The sequence below is a fragment of the Carlito syrichta genome, unplaced genomic scaffold (genome assembly GCF_000164805.1).
Source record: "Carlito syrichta isolate Samal-C Ts95f unplaced genomic scaffold, Tarsius_syrichta-2.0.1 Scaffold311699, whole genome shotgun sequence".
Lineage (NCBI taxonomy): Eukaryota > Metazoa > Chordata > Mammalia > Primates > Tarsiidae > Carlito > Carlito syrichta.
In genome coordinates this window covers 160,763-178,859 of record NW_007255795.1, presented here as the reverse complement: position 1 = coordinate 178,859, position 18,097 = coordinate 160,763, and positions in this window count along the sequence as shown.

The following is an 18,097-nucleotide window of genomic DNA, read 5'->3' as shown; positions in this document are numbered from 1 at the left end:
GCCCCTATGCCAATCTTCTATCCACTCTAGGGGAAAAAAGGGGGAGGGTGAAGGGTCTACAACCTGTGTTTTGCTAGAAATCTCTTCCAGAGTACTGCATGATGAAATGGAACTCAGAAATGAAACAATGCAGAAAAAAAAAATCAAAATAGTGAAAATGTGTTTGAGAAATTCATCTTTGCCAAGTAATATAATAAATGTCATTACGCATTTTTGCATTTAATATAATTTACCCTTGAAAGAATTCAAAGAATGACTACTATTACTTCCTCCATTTTACAGGTAAGGGATCTAAGCTCAGAAAAGCAAAATAACTCGCTTAGGGTCTTGAAGCCAGAAGGTGATCAAACTACCTCTAAACCCAGGTAACCTGACTCAAAGACTTCACTCTCTGTTAACAGACTCTGCTAAAAAGGATGAGAAAGTAGCAGCTGCTCATCTTTGTTTTAAATGCCCTAGGTGTCCCAGATTAAACACCTCCTTCACCATAGAGCTCTGCACTTTTACAGGGTGCAGAAAAATGGGCAAGAAATTATTGCATATATTATATATATACACCTATATATTACATGTATACTATATTACATATATAAATATATATGTATGTATAACGCCTACATGGGAATTCAGCCCAAACTGTTGCCAGTGGTAAAAGTAAGATTCCACTGACCTGGAGAACTGGCTAACAAAACATTAGTACAGACTGCTATTTTGATCTTCCCAGGAATTTCACAAGGCCAAATCTGTGGGCTCCTTGAAGGTATGTACCATGTCTCATTCATATTTCTCCCCAGCACAGTATCTTCTCACAGTATCTTCTAGCACAGTATCTCACTCACAAATGCTCAATAAATGTTTGCTGAGTTGAGATGTTTGGGTTCAAGAAACCGCAATCATTGTTCTGACCGACAAGACCTGCTGGTGACCTCCACCAATCCACATGATATAGGCAAGAATCACGTTTCCCATGCAACACCAAGTGCCGTGCATGCTTGGACCTATCCTAATTTGCATTTGTTGGAATTCCTGGAAGTATGATTGCCTCAATACCCATCGGAGATGTGTGCATGTTTAACTGTGTGAGCACAGCCCAACCCCTGACTCTCTCTCTCTCTCTCTCTCTCTCTCTCTCTCTCTCTCTCTCTCTCTCTGAGTCAGAGTCTCACTCTGTCACCTAGACTGGAGTGCAGTGGCATGCTCACGGCCATCCCAGAGTCGACTTGCTGGACTCAGGCGATCCTTCTGCTTCGGGATTCTAAGTAGCCAGAACTACAGGTGCACACTACCACACCCGGCTAATTTTTTTTTTAATTTATTGTAAAGATGAAGTCTTGCCAAGTTACCCAGGCTGGTCTCGAACCCCTGGGCTCAGGCAATCCCTTCGCCTCGGCCTCCCAAAGTGCTGGAATTACAGGCCTGAGCCAACGTGCCCAGCATTGGTTTTGTCTCTTTGCAGACTGTAGAACTTTGGTCAAATCACTACAACTTTGTACCTCAGTTTCCTCATCTATAAAAATTATAATAGCATGTACCTACTTGGGTTGCTGTTGAGGGCTAAATGAGTTAATACACTGAAAGTACTCAGAGCAATGACTTACACAGAGCTAGCACTTAACAAATGCTAATTGTTATTAGCTGGGGCAAAGCCCATTTAGAACACACCTGTTTAGGGCTCTAGGAGAGGCATAAGGCCCCCACCTGCCTTTGTACACATTTGCTTTCACCCTTATAGTCATCCCTAGTGTCTGGTATGAAGTGATTTGGAACCCGCCAGACAGGGCACTGACCTTTTCAACATTAAGTTTAATTAAGACTGGTGAGTAGCTAAAGTGTGATGTTTCATGTCTTTCCATGTAGCTCAGTGAGAAAGATTTATTAACTCATTAAAATGTCGTGTTAGCTATTTTCAGCTACTCAGAATGACTGCAACTTCCAGCCAGTTACTTATCCCAGAAAAGACCCAGAATAGAATCTGACTTTATGAACATCTTAGACTGACATCTGCATCACCAGATCATATTGCTCCGATATTAGAATCAAAAGCTTCGACAAGTGTGAGGGTTGTCATAGACTCACCTGCCTCTAGTGATATACAAAAGGCTGCTGATGTGTCACAGCTAGGTCACACTGGACTGGCACTGCAGCCTACTTGTTTTTCTATGGAATGGAACTGGCCAAGAGGGCTGGGCAATCTGGGTCCAAGGCACCTAATCTCTGCGGTGTGCTATCCTTGCAATCTGAAGACTAACTGCTTCAGTATATCAGCCTCAAGCTCACCCATCCCCCTTTCCATGGGGCCTATCGTACTGTCCTTTATTTCTAAAACATAGCCTCAGTTGCATCCCCATCTGCCTAACCCTAACTCTTCATTCAAGTTGCAAATGCATAGTCTACTCTGAGGAGGCTTGCTTCCATGGAAGAGAGCAGAAATTCCCCAAATTTCCTTCTCACCCCATCCTGCAAAATGTGCCTAACCCTAGAGTGCAATAATAAATTCACACATATTTTCGCATACTCTTGATTCTGGTGTTTTCTGGTTAGATTAGAATCAGTAGAACATATGTATCTAGATTCTTCAAGTTACTAGTTGTGTGACTTTAAACAAATTATTTACTTTATGTCTTGAATATTTCATCAATAAAATGGAGGTAATAATAGTACCCTCCTCATAGGGATCTAGTGAAAAGATGCTTGAAAAACCCCTGTTACACTTAAAGTCCAAATCAAAAACTATTTGTGCCCCCTCAAAGCTATTGAAATTTAAAAATAACCCATATAAGGGGTCCAGAAGAGTATCTGTAGAGTAGCTAAAGAATCACATTAATACTGTCACTGTTGTTCTTGCAACTGTTTATCATTCTTGCAGCTAGTTGTTATTTTGGTTATTGTTGTTACAACCTCCAAGTGGGCAGAGATGCAATCACTCATTCAGAGTGCCAAGCAGAGGTTGATACTTAATAAAGTTCTTTTGATAATGGATAATGATGAGAATAAGAATGAGAGGAGAAAATGCCAAATAAAATCTAGGCTTTTAATAAATTAAGGGAAGCAAAAATGATTTTCCTAGCAAACAAATTTCTAATGCATTTCCACCATCATCTTGAGCTTCCTATTTATTAATACAATTTCCTGCTTTCGAATACTGAGCACTAAACAGGAAATTAGTTTGAGGATGATGCTCTCCAGCCAAAGAGAGAAAAGTAATTTCCGTGGCAAGTAACCAGACACTCTTCCTAGGAAATCTTCAGACGCTGAATATAACAAGCCTGGGCCTTAAAGTAATCTCAGTGGGCTTTAAAGTTTCACTTCTAGAAATGAAGGACAAAATTTTACTTCCTCATCTGAATAATCCAAATCATCACCACAATTTTGTCTCATAGCTGGAGACTGTCAGAAATGCAAAAAATGGCTTGAGGCTGCAGATGGAAAGTGGGTGGCTCTCTGGTGACTCCCTCATTGTGTGAGGGTCACCTGTGTACAGGAACAGCAAGGACAGGATACAAAGCCCTTGTCACACCTGGTTTACCCCTGGCAACTGGAGGCACAGAACTTTGCATGGCAAAGAGTCCAATTACCACTTTATTGATAATAATGATGGCAAGTTTTAAAACTTCACACTAACATAATGTCCAAATAATATGTCCACATACATGCCCACAAGTATGTTGCTAAAAGCCTAACATTTTGAACACTTCACAGATATCTACATTTACAGAATGGAAACTGTCCAGGATACCATTCACATCATATGTGGCTATTCCTTGTGGGCTACATGGGATGGGATCAACCATAATTAAGGTTCAAAGGTAGCCATGAAGACATTCCCCCACATTTTGTATGTAAATAGTTTGCGTGCTCAAAGTTGTGAAGCTTACCAAAGCTAATGTCAAGATGACTAAACAGCAAGTAAAATGATTTTGCTCCATCCCACCCTTGTACACACATATACACACACACCATCCTCATCACCAATACCATCTCTCCTCTTTTAATATGGGACATCCTAAATATTAATGTGCAGCTTTAGTGATTTTTTAAAAGTCGCGCACTTACCAGGTCCAAGATAATACAGGTATAGCAAGACTGGAAATAGGGCTTTGAGGACTATTTTTGTCAATAATGGAAAAGCACCAAGAAATGATCAATTCTGGCACAAAGGTGGGTAGTAGAGAAGCAGAAAGAAACCAGGGAAATTTGCCAGGAGTTTCAAAAGAAGATGCCAAAAACCAAGTAAGAAAGCTAATCATCATAATACCTCACAGCTGCTGAGTGTTTGCTCTGTGCTGAGTGCTATATATACATTTTCTCTTTGAATCCTCACAGGTGTACAAAGTAGCATATTATTATTATTTCTCCTTTGCATAAGACAGAAAACAGAGCCTCGGAGATTTTGAAAGTTGCCTAAGTCACACAGTAAATGTCAAAGTCAAAATTCAAGCCAGGTTTGCCCAACGTCAAAGTTAGTGTACTTATGAACTACAGATAGTAAAAGCAACCAGACATGGAAGAGGAAGACAGCAGAGGAGGTAGCAGGAGCTGGCAAGGCTGGCAATTCTGCAAATGGAGAATTCTGGCTCAAGACAGCTTATAAGTACTCAAGTTCACCTTTGTCTGCCCATGGCAACTGTACTGTTTGAGAGGTCTTAGAAAAGAGTTGCCTAATGCTTAACCAGCACTGGCAATTCCAAGTCCTTCTCACACGTCCACACATATGGTCTCAGTTTACCTTTCCCACAGAGTCTTTGCTGATTTCTCAGATGGAAATGATCCCATTCCTTCCTCTGATTGCCACCTTTATTTTTCTTACGCCTCTTAGCACTTTCTATCTTACACAATAGTTATTAAAATATGTCATCCATTTTGACAAATATTGGTCATCCATCTTCAGACAGGAGAATGTTGAACTTGCTAGTATCCAACTGATATGAAATTGTAGACACAGATGATTCACCATCTTCTTTTATTAAGTAGATTTGGGAAGCATCTGCTGAGTTTAGGACTACGTTTTCCAGTCCCTTACTTATCTAGCTTAAGCCATGTGGTTGAGTCTGGCTAACAGTATGTGGGCAGAAATACTTGTATACTTCATCAACCCTGGCCTTTGAGAAGCACCCAAGCATGTAATTCTCATCTCCCTCTTTTGCCATCTGCTGGCTGGCTATCAATGCGCTGGGCAACCTTGGAGCCATGAGTAAAATGTTATTGTCCTGCCAGCCTAGCACCCTGAATAATTGTATAGAATATAATTCCCCACTCCTCTAACATCTTAACTTTAGGTGAACAAGAAATGAACTTCTTTTATGCTAAACCATTGAGATTTTGTAGTCTTCTGTTAAAATACACCAGAAGAAGCCGGGCTCGGTGGCTCAGCCTGTAATCCTGCGCCTTTGGGAGGCTGAGGTGAGAGGATTGCCTGAGCCCACGGGTTCGAGACCCACCTGGGCAGCAAGACCTCATCTCTACAATAAATCAAAAAATTAACCGGGCGTGGTAGCGCGTGCCTGTAATTCCGGCTACTCGGAAGGCTGAGGCGGAAGGATCACCGGAGCCCAGCAGGTCGAGGCTGCGGTGGCCGGGAGCGGCCACTGCACTCCAGTCTGGGCAACAGAGTGAGACTCCAACTCAAAAAAAAAAAAAAAAAAAAAGTACACCAGAAGAGTATAATTCTGCCACTACTATGTTAAATTCAGGAGATACCAGGTCTGTCTAGAAGTCCTTGATAGTTAACACATATGGCAAGGATGGAGCTACACCTTATACCCATGCAAGGCAGAGAGGTATAAAAGAAAATGAGACCTCTGTCTAAGACGGGGAGCCTCAAACTACAGCCAGTTTATGAATATGGAGTTAGAATCAGTCTGCTCATAGGTTCTTAGAAATAGCACTGAAACAAGAACTTTTGTTTTCTACCCTAGCTTCATGGCAGGAAAAAAAAGTCTATTTAAAGTTAAAATCCAATCCTGCAACATGCAGGTCTTAAATTTATACTACCCAAGTACTTTGGGACTCTCAAATCAAAAGAATGTACATCAAAATTGGTCTAAGAACCATGAAATCTCTAGGGCATTGCCAAAACAAAATGTGAAACCTCTCCAGAGACATTTCCACAACACAGAATATAAATGGTCTCATGCAAGCAAAGAATCCAAAGATGAGCTCACATAAAATGTACAAGCCATACAAGGAATGGAGGTCAGCAGACACAAACAAATGGGAAAATGGACAACCATGGAAGCAGAAGTAATAATTTCCAAAATCTAGATATATATAATTGAATATTTAAAATTAAATATGCTCAAAATTATTAAAATTACAAAAGAAGGGATAGAAAATGTAATGAAAGAATGACCTCTGAACAGACAAAAGAACACATTTGAAAGAAGCAAACAGGGCTTCTAGAAATAAAAGTCATAGTCATTAATCTTAAAAACCAAAGGAAAGAAACAAATAGCAAATTAGATGCATCTAGAGAAAGATTTAGGAAACTGAAGAAAGATCAGAAGTAATCACCCATAACACAGAATAAATATATAAATGAGTAAAAACATGAAAAAAAAAAGACTTAGGAAAAGTATTAGATGTTCATTGTGTATCTAAAAAGAGTTAGGGAAGGAGGGAAAAAAATAGAAGCTTCTGCTTGGCCTTTTCTACTTTAAAAGCTCTTATTCTACAGTTCTAGGGACTAATGTGAGGGTTCTGTCAGCTGCTAAGAATGGTCATTTTGACTACACATTTGAGACTTAGGAAGTGCTCACTGGACAGGTCTATGGGCCCAGTGGATCCACTGTGCTATGAACCTGGGCCAGGACTCTGTTTATTATCTGACTTCTATATGCCTTACTGCAATAGAGTAGGCCATTATGTCACTTAGATCCTCAAGAAGGAATGTCAGTTTGGAATCTGTATCTAGCAGTGTTCAAAAAAGCTAGGTATTGGCTAGGCTTGGTGGCTTATGCCTGTTATCCCAGCACTTTGGGGAACTGAGACTGGAAGATTGTTTTTGCACAGGAATTCAAGACTATTCTGGGCAACATAGCAAGACTATGTCTCTATTAAGTTAAAGAATAAATAAATATATTTTTTAAGCTGGGCATATTCCTTTCCGCAGTGTGTGGTTATCCAGGTAAACAGTTGTAGGTCATTTTGGGGAAGAACTGGAGGAATTACCACACTGTCCATGCCATTCTGTTTCAAGGTCCTTCTCTCTGGAGACCCAGCTTCTTCAGATGATGGGCTCCAGCACTAAAGAGAAGCTCAGTCTAAAAATTAGAATTTTGATTGTTTATTTGGGCAGCTGACCTCAGACTCTGCTCAACCATTCTTTACTCCATTTGAAAATATGTATTAAGCAACGCCTTTGGTCGCTGCTCATATATCTTGCCTTTAGATACACCATATTCTATCAACCATCTTTACAGATCCTACAAGTGAGAGCCCTCTGACTGCCATTCTAATATTGCTGCCCATAATAGTAATTACTCTTTCTTTGCTTCTGATGGTTAAGTGCTATTCTGGAATCCCATCATCATTATTGCGGCTAAAGAACCCAGTTCTCCAACAGCATTTCCAAATTTCTACATTAGCATACAAAGTATAGCCACTACTGAGCTTCTCTGAAATGTTGGTGCTCACCACTACACTGACAAATGGTGTGCCCTCCAATGCTTCCTAACACTTTCCAGTCTTATATGGGAGATTCATTCTAGCAAGCTCACATCAACATGACTTTTAATCCTTTCCTCCATAGTCCACCATGATAGCCTGGCATCTCCACTTCATTTAATTGAGACCATTGCTTTTTGCAATCTTCCAACAGCCATTCCAGCCACATACAAGAGCTGTCTTACAGGTACTTGCTGGGGGATTGCATTTTTTTTTTTTTTTTGAGTTGGAGTCTCGCTCTGTCACTTAGACTAGAGTGCAGTGGCCTCTCTCGGTGATCCTTCCGCCTCAGCCTTCCAAGTAGCTGGAACTACAGGCGCGTGCTACCATGCCCGGCTCATTTTTGATTTATGTAGGGAGGAGGTCTCGCCAAGTTGCCCAGGTGGGCCTCGAACCCACAGGCTCAGGCAATCCACTCACCTCAGCCTCCCAAAGCGCGGGATTACAGGCTGAGCCACCGAGCCCGGCTTAGGGGGATTACATTTTATATCACCAGAGCATGCCCCACATTGACAAACTCTTCTTTATTCAGTTATATATTCTTCCCCATTTGATCCTACACCCTCAAGATTCACTCTAGGCAAACCCCCCTGCTTCTTGCAGGAGGGTAAGCATTGTCTTATAAGTAATCTATCCTCATTTAAGGCCTCTGCATAATCTTCAAGCAAAGGGTAGGGCCTGTATCTTCCAACAAAGGGAAGTGGGCCATTTCTGTAGATCTAATTTGTTCAGAGGAAACTGAAGAAGGTTCAAAGTTCTCAAGTGCATCTACCCAAATAGTCCCATAAGTTTTGGGGTCCTAATCCGTCCTCATGAAGGACCTGGCATTGGCATAGGACAGTCTGTCCTATGAAATGCTAGTTTTGATTTTCAGCTCTATTTGCCTTTGAACGTGGGAGAAAAGAAAAGTTACCAGTGAGGACTTATGAATTTCACACATGGCTTTAAATTGTTGCTTAATAGAGCTGAGCCTGTCAGTTTTCTCTTTAACTCTTAAAATATACTTAGCAGAGTAACTTCATTCTGTAGTCTGCCCTGGAGCTACTATTTCTCCACATACCTGCAAGTACCAGAGACATTGCACCTGCTAGTGCATCATTTTGTGCCTATATACTGTCCCAGTTTGTCACAGGTGAAAATCTTAGCAATCACAATACTACAGCATGCTAGAGACTGTCAAAATTCCACTTACTCCCAGGGATGGGGTATCTGTTACTGTCTGACCAGCAAATTATCTATCTCATAATTTCATCCTAAAAATCTATTTCCAAAGCCCATGCTATTCTGGTACCCCTGTCTTACATTGGCTCCAGTAGATGCAGAACATTAGATGAGGGATTCTTGTATGATTTATTGAGAGATGATTCTTAAGAGAAGTGGGAGAAGTAGCACACAGCAGAGGAAAAAGTACAGCAAGATGTGTCCCAGCCAAAAAAGTAGCTTCAGCCTGATCCCATAGGGAGTTCTAGAGTACAAATTGCATCAGAGTTAGTCTTAACTTGAAGCAAGAATGTTGATTTTTTTTTTCCAGGTCAGTCAGTTGTTGACTATAAGCTATTAATGAAGAGGGGAACCTTCTGGCCAAGCAACTTCTGTCTAACTGAGGGAAATTCTTTGAAGAAAGTCAGTACCCCAGCACCCACTCTAGAGTGATAATTAAGTATCCTTAGGGACAAATGGCAGTCAGGAAGATGGCGGCCGGACAGTCAGACTATGTGAGTCCAGATGCAAGTGAGTGAGTGTATGGAAAATTTTTGTGTGTGCTGGTGAGTGAGTGAGCATGTGAGTGGCTGAATGAGTGAGGGCTAGGGAGGTAGCAGCTGGGGCTCTACTGATGCAGCAACTGGTGCCACAGCTGCTTGGCTTGGAATCTGGTGATTCCTGGGACACAGAAGCTGAGCACCATTTTTTTTAAATCAACAAAACCCTTCCTGGGAAGAAAATTCTGGGAGAGACTGATTAAGTGGGGGCTCATGGGCAAGTGGCCAGGGCACTTTTGGTGCAACAGCTGGTGTTGCAGCTTCTCTGCTTGGCCCCTTGTGCCTCCAAGGTCACAAAAGCCAAGTGCTATTTTTTTTTGAATGATCAAAATTTACCTGTGAAGAAGCGGCAGGGAGAGACAACTGGCTCCAGACTCTGCCTCACCACTGCAGCAGGAGAGACTGCTGGCTCCAGGCTTTGCCTCACCACTTCAATGCCTGGCCAGCCACTGGCAGCAGGGGCTGTGGTAGGAGCCCAGAGGAAGAGTCCCATCAGAGAGGACAAGAGAGACAACCCACCACCATCTTGAAGGTGGGGCAGGAAAATGTTCTGACTTGCTCACCACAGAGATACAGACCCAATCTCTGTGACTGGTGGATCAACTACTCAGGAGTTGATTGTGACCCAGAGGGAATATCCTGAAGGCACGAACTTCAGAGGGACAGGATGAGTGCTGAGTCCCAGTCACCCTATCCCTTACCCTGATCTAGCTGTGGGACAAAAGGTGTTGCCAGAAAAGGACAAGGAAGAATTTCAAATAGATCAGTGGTGAGTTTGGGGCTGACCCAAACCTTCTCCTCCCCAGCAATCCTCTGAATGTCAGACCCACACAGCTGGGTTACAACGGAGAGTGATAACCCAGGCAGAGCCTGAATGTCGATCATAGTAGGTAGACTCCATTCCAAGCTAGGACTTACTGGGGCACCCCCTGCATGTACATACCTGGGGAAGAGACAATTCCACACCTCCCCACCTGTAGGGATCTCCCTGACCATGTGAGAGTGGGAGGGGAGAACTGCAGCCCCACCCACCTCTACTGCCCCCCTCCCTCCCTACTCTGTACACTCGGCAGAGAGTGAAAGAGGTGGAAGCTCTGCAGGAGAGAGCAGATGAGAGGAACAATTAAAGAACCTGCCACAAGAGGGCAGGCTTTTTTTCTTAAATTTTAATTTTTTAAAAAATTTTCTGCCTGTTTATTAGTTCAGCTATTTTAAAAATATTTTTCCTTTCAGCATGAATATGTATGTGAGGGTTTGATCTGTATCCCTCCCCCCTTTTTTCTCTTTTCTATTCTTTTTCTTTCTTCTTTTGTTTTTTTGTTTATGTGTATTTGTGAATGACTGAGTGTGCTTCTTTCAGTTTTTTTATTGTTGGTGGTTTGTTTTTGCTCTTCTGTTCTTCTCCTTTTTTATTTTTTATTTTAGTTTAAGCTATGTGTCAATATATGTGTGAGGGTTCAATCTGAATTCCTTTGTTGTTGGTTTTTTCTGGTCTTTCTCTTTTTCTTCTCCATTCATTTTGTGATAGCCATGTGTGTTTAGTTTTCCTGGTTGTTGTTGATTTTTGTTTTATCTCACTTTGTTATTCCAGTTTGTTTGGGGGGTGTGTGTGCATGTCTGTGTGTGTGTGTGTATTCAATTGTTTTTTGCATTGATTTCTGCTTTCATTATTCTGGTTATTTTTCTCTTTTTAAAAAGTTCTTGTGCATCTTATTTCATTCTTTTCTTTCTCTGTGCTCCTCATTGCTGTCACTGTATCTTGAACTTGGGGGTACACACGTGTACACATTACATCATAATATAGAGTGGTGGTGGGGAGTGGGTCTCAGGGAACATATATAACAGTCAGTGAACATTATAATTTGCAAGTAGTTAGAGTATCATAACTCTCCATCCCCTACCTTATTCAACTTTCAAAACTACAAGAGACAGCAAAACTTCCCACCCACAGTCCTGTTTCAAAATAGAACAAATTCAGAGCCCAGATCAGGGAAGAATACAGGGTTAAGCAAATATCAGAAGGGAAAGCCTCTCCCACAGACACTGAATAAAGGAAATAAAGAGAAAAGCAAGATATCTGTCACAATGAGGAAAAAACCAGTGGAAGACCATAGGTAATTTCAAATGTAACAAAGAGGAAACTCCTGAAAAATCAGACCTTGGTTCCCAAACAATAAAAGTCATCAATGACTGGCCCCAGAATATGACAGGTATTAGAGAATGGTTGGAAAGGGTGAATAAGACTCAAGAAAGACAAGATGCAACACTGAAAGAACTTGTAACAGAGATTTTGGCAATAAAAAAATACTTCATCCAGGAAATAAATAACAAGATGACAAGCATGGAAAGCAGAGTTAATCTAGCCAAAGAAAGAATCTCAGAACTTGAAGAGCAGAACATGGAATTAGCCTGATCTGTAAAAACATAGAAAGAGAACTCAGAAAGAAAGAACAAAACATACAAGAGATGTGCAATTATATAAAGAAGCTGAACCTACTCCTGATTGGTATCCCAGAAGAAGAAAAGGAAATGGAGAACAACTTGGAGCAAGTATTCCAGGAAGTAATCCAAGAAAATTTTCCCATCTCACCAGAAATGTGCCTAGCCAAACACAAGAGATACAAAGAACCCCCCACAAGGCATCAAATGAGAAGACCAACCACTAGACACATAGTAATTTGCCTACACAAAGTAGTCACAAAAGAAAAATTCCTAAAGGCAGAAAGAGAGAAAGGTCAGACTACCTACTGGGAAATACCAATCAGAATAGCAACAGACCTATTGGCAGAAACACTACAAGCAAGAAGGAACTAGAGTCCAATATTCAAAGTCCTAGAAGATACACAGTTTTAACCAAGAATTTCCGTTCCAGCCAAGCATAGCTTCATCAGTGATGAAGAATTAAAATTCTTCCAAGAAATTCAATCCCTAAGAGATCATGTAGCTTCCAGACCAGCTCTACAAGAGACAGTTTAAAAAGTATTAAGCATGGAAGAAAGAAAAAAAAGCATAACCACACACTCCCCAAGAGAACAGCAGAGCACAGAATCCACAGAGAATACAGCACAATAGCAAACTTGAAAGCACACTCATACATCAACCCCAAAACCAAAAAAAAACAAGCAAAGAAAAAAACTTTGTAAGAACTTCATGACAGGGATAAACAATCACATTTTAATAATCAGCCTGAATGTGAATAGACTAAACACACCACTGAAAAGACAGAATGGCAAACTGGGTATAAAACCATGACCCAATTATATGCTGCATCCAGGAAACTTATCTCACCACAAGGGAGACTCAAACTTAAAGGATGGAAAATGAGTTTCCAGGGAAAAGGATCACAAAAGAAGGCAGGAGTCATGATCTCAATATCAGAAAAAACCTTTAAACTATGAAAAATTTTAAAAGATACAAAATGACACTATATAATGATAAAGTTTCAATCTATCAATAACAAAGATCCATCCTAAACATACATGCATCCAGCACAGGAGCACCAGCATTTATAAAGCAACTACTAAGTAAACTAAAAAAAGATACTGACTCTAACATTATTATAACAGGGGACTTGAATACCCCACTAACAGCCCTAGATAGATCATTGAGACAAAAATCAATAAGGAGATCCAAAACCTAATCTTGTCATTCAAACAAATGGACTTAATAGAAACCTACAGATTATTCCACCCAACAACCACAGAATATACATTCTATTCATCACCACATGGAATGCACTCCAAGATCAATCACATCCTTGGCTATAAATCAAGCATAAAAAAATTCCATAACATTGAAGTATTGCCATGCACCTTCTTAGACACAGTGGAATAAAAATAAATATCAACACCAACAAAATTTCCCAAAAGTTCACAAAAACACAAACACTAAACAGCATGATGCTGAACAACTACTGGGTCAACACTGAAAATCAAAGCAGAAATTAAAAGATTCCTGGAAACAACTGAAAATGAAGAAACATCTTACTGAAACCTCTGGGATGTCATGAAAACAGTTCTAAGAAAGAGGAATTTATATCTCTATGAGCACACATCAAGAAAATGGAAAGTTCACAAGTTGAGAGCCTAACAAATCACCTAAGGGAGCTAGAAAGAGAAGACCACCAAAACCCTAAATTTAGTAGAAGAATCCAAATCACCAAAATAAGAGCCCAAATATGAGATACAGAAGAAAAAATATCATAGAAAACATCACCAAAACAAAAAGCTGGTTCTTTGAAAGAATTGACAAGGTTGATGGATCCCCCTAACCAGAATGACCAAGAAAAAGAGAGAAAAAGTCCAAATAAATGCAAAATACAAAAGATCAAATCACAACTGACTCCAAAGGAATACAAAACATTGTCAGAGATTACTATGGACACTTATATGGAAACAAACTTGATAAAGTAAATGAAATGGAGGACTTTCTGACATAAACAACCTTCCAAGGTAGAAACAAGAAGACATTGAGATGATAAATAGACCAATAACAGCCCAGGAAATTGACTCTGTCATAAAAAACAACCTACAAAAAAAAAAAAGCCCTGGACTGGAAGGCTTTCCAGCAGAATTTTATAAAATGTAAAAGGAGGAGCTGATACCAATCCTATTGAAAGTATTCCAGGCAATTGAGAAAGATCAAATTCTCCCCAAATCATTTTATGAAGCTAACATCACTCTGATACCCAAACTGGGCAAAGATCCAACAAAAAAAGAGAACTGCAGACCAATGTCCCTAATGAACATAGATGTAAAAATTCTCAACAAGATTCTATTCTCACTAATAAAATTCAAAAACACATCTCAAAACTCATCCACCATGACCAAGTAGGCTTCATTACCAGGATGCAGGGCTGGTGCAACATTCACAAGACCATAGATGTAAATAAATACATCAGCAGATGGAAAAACAAGAACCACATAATTATCTCATTAGATGCAGAAAAACCTTTTGATAAAATCCAGCATCCCTTCTTGATAAAAACTCTCAAGCACCTAGGCATAGAATGAACATATCTCAAAATAGTAAATGCCATCTATAATAAACTCACAGTCAAAATATTGCTAAAAGGGAAGAAACTGGAAACATTTCCCCTGAAAACTGGAACAAGACAAGGTTGCCAACTATCATCTCTCTTGTTCAACATTGTCAAAAGTCCTAGCTAGAGCAATTAAACAAGAGAAGAAAATCAAGGGTATTCAAATAGAAAAAGAGGAAGTCAAGTTATCCCTCTTTGCTGATATGATCCTATACCTTGAAAATCCAAAACCTGCTTGCACTAATAAAGGATTTTAGCAAAGTCTCAAGGTACAAACTAAATGTGCAAAAGACAGTAGCATTCATTCACACCAACAATAAGAAGTCAGAGAACCAAATAGAAAGCACAATCGCATTCACAATAGCCACACACAAAAATGAACTACCTCGGAATCTTCCTAACCAGAGAAGTGAAACACCTTTACAATGAGAATTACAAAACACTGCTCAAAGATATCCAAGAAGACACGAACAAATGAAAAAATATTCCAGGCTCATGGGTAGGAAGAATCAACATTGATAAGATATCCATTCTACCAAAGGCAATCTACAGATACAATACATTACCCATTAAATTTCTAACATCATTCTTCTTAGACCTGGAAATGACAATTCAGAAATCCATATGGAAACATAAATGACCACGAATAGCCAAAACAATCCTTAGCAAAAGAATAAAAGCAGGAGGTATCACACTTCCAGACTTCAAACTCTACTATAAGGCTACAATAATCAAAACAGCCTGGCATTGGCACAAGAACAGGCATATGGACCAATGGAACAAGATAGAGATTCCAGAAGCAAAGCCTCAACTTCTCAACCAACTCATTTTTGACAACAACAACCACTAGGGAGAGGAGCACCTACTCAGTAAATGATGCTAGAAAAACTGGCTGATCACATGCAGGAGATTGTAACAGGACCCCCTAACTATCACCATACACAAAAAAATAACTCTAAATGGATCAAAGACCTAAACGTAAAACCTCAAACTATAAGAATCTTAGAAAATTCAGGAGACAACCTTATGGAAACTGGAACTGGCAACCAATTCCTGATCAAAACCTTAAGTGTCCATACCATAAGAAATAAGATAGACAAGTGGGACCTCATCAAACTGACAAGCTTCTGTCAACAAAAGAAACCATCCAAAGAACAGAGAGACAGCCCACAGAATGGGAAAAAATATTTGCCAACTGTATATCTGACAAAGGCCTAACATCTAGGATCTACATGGAACTCAAAAGCTCCAAAAAGAAAAAAACAGCCACATTAAAAAGTGGGCAAAAGACATGAATAGACATTTCTTAAAAGAAGATATATGATCAGCCAACAGACACATGAAAAAGTTCTCAGCCTCACTAATCATCAGAGAAATGCAAATCAAAACCACATAGAGATATCATCTAACCCCAGTAAGAATGGCCATCATTAATAAAACAAACAACAGAAGCTGGCGAGGATGCGGAGAAAAAGGAAAACTTCTACACTGCTGGTGGGAATGCAAACTAGTGCAACCTCTTTGGAAGACAGTGTGGCGATTTCTGAAAGAACTAGAAATTGACCTTCCATATGACCCAGCAATTCCCCTTTTGGGAATATACCCAGAGGAACTCCAATAATTCTACAAAAAAGATACCTGCACACACATGTTTACTTCAGCTCTATTCACAATAACAAAAACATGAAACCAACCATGCTGCCCATCAATGCTGGACTGGATAAAAAAATGTGGTACATATATATACAATGGAATATTATGCAGCCATAAAGAAGGACAAACATATGGACTTTGCAGCAACTTGGATGGATTTAGAGTCTATCATACTCAGTGATCTATCACAGAAACAAAGAACAGAATACCATATGTTCTCACTCATAAGTGCACCTTGAACATTTATCATAAACAATAAGAAAGGAACTAGCAGTAGTGCGAAATTGCCAAGGGAGAGAGGGGCACACCTCATCAACAGCAGTACCTGCATAATGAACATTTATATAACCAACCTGAATTGTACCCCACATCTTTAAAATAAAAAATTAAATAAATAAATAAAAATAAAGAAAATTGTAAGCAAAGGATAAAAAATAAAATATCCTTAGGCATGATTCTGGCTGTCTTGGACACCTGTATGCCACTTGCCAATGCAAGAATTTGTCATAATTATACTGACTGCATTAAAAATAATAATCAAATACAACTTTAAAAAACCACTTATAGCATTTGGTGGATGGGGGCTCCAGTAGACTAAAATGGGATCTGGGTGGGGCACAAGGAATACCCTCTAGACACAGCAATTCACCCATGAGTCAATGAGAAAACAGAGAAAACCACAAAAACTGTTTAAAACAAAATGACCATAAAAAGAATTTATTTTAAAACTTGATGTTATGGCTAATGTGGCACACAATGGTAAATTTATTTTTTTTAATTTTTTTTAATTTATTTTTTTATTATGAAGTTGTGGGGTACAGTTAAGGGTTAGGTATACAATTGCGTTTCATTCAGGCACCCTGTTGATATGGGGTGTTTCCCCGTTCCCAGACAGAAACTGTTTGCTACTGTTAATTCCATCTCCCTCCCCCTTATAATCTCAAAAGCATATGTTAGAAATGAATAGGCCAGGCATAGTGGCTTATGCCTTTAATCCTGGCACTTTGGGAGGCTGAAGTGAGTGGATTGCCTGAGCCCAGGAGTTTGAGACCAGCCTGGGCAACTTGGTGAGACCTCAACTCTACAATAAATCAAGAAAAATTAACTGGGTGTGATAGCTCAGCTACTTGGAAGTCTGAGGCAGAAGGATCGCCCAAGCCCAGCAGGTAGAGGCTGCTGTGGCCATGAGCAGCATGCCACTGCACTCTAGTCTGGGCGACAGAGTGAGACTCCAAATCAAAAAAAAGAAAGAAAGAAAAAGAAATAACTAAGCCAAAATGTAATTAGCAAAGCATTCAACTTAAGGAGCTACAGGAAATGCACAGAAAGTAGAAGGAAGGAAATGTTCATAATAAGAATAGAGAAAGATAATGAAATAGAAAAATAAACAATACAGAGGATCAAAAAATTAACTAAAAAAAAAAAATCTGGCAATATTGGACAAAAAAGAGAAAAGCAGATATAAACAATATTGGAAATGAAAAAGAAAGAACATGACTACATTTAGACAAGAGTTTCAAAAGATTTTAAAAAATCATCAATGCCTTTTGGCAAATTAATTAAAATATGAAAGAAATAAACAATTTTTTAGAGAAATATGGATTGCCAGCTTGATTCAATAAAGAGAAAACCTGAATAGACATAAATCAGTAAATAAATTAAATTACAAAAGAAAAAACACATACAATATCAGGATAAGGCAATTTTACAAGTAATCAAACCTCCAAGAAAAAGATGTCCAAATCTACAAACTTTTCAGTGAGTACAATAAAAAAGGAAAGCTTTCCTCTTAATTTGATAAACCTAACATAACCTTAATACTATACTCTGGCCGGGCTCGGAGGCTCAGCCTGTAATCCCGTGGCCTTTGGGAGGCTGAGGTGAGTGGATTGCCTGAGCCCACAGGTTCGAGACCCGCCTGGGCAGGCGAGACCTCATCTCTACAATAAATCAAAAAATTAGCCGAGCGTGGTAGCGCATG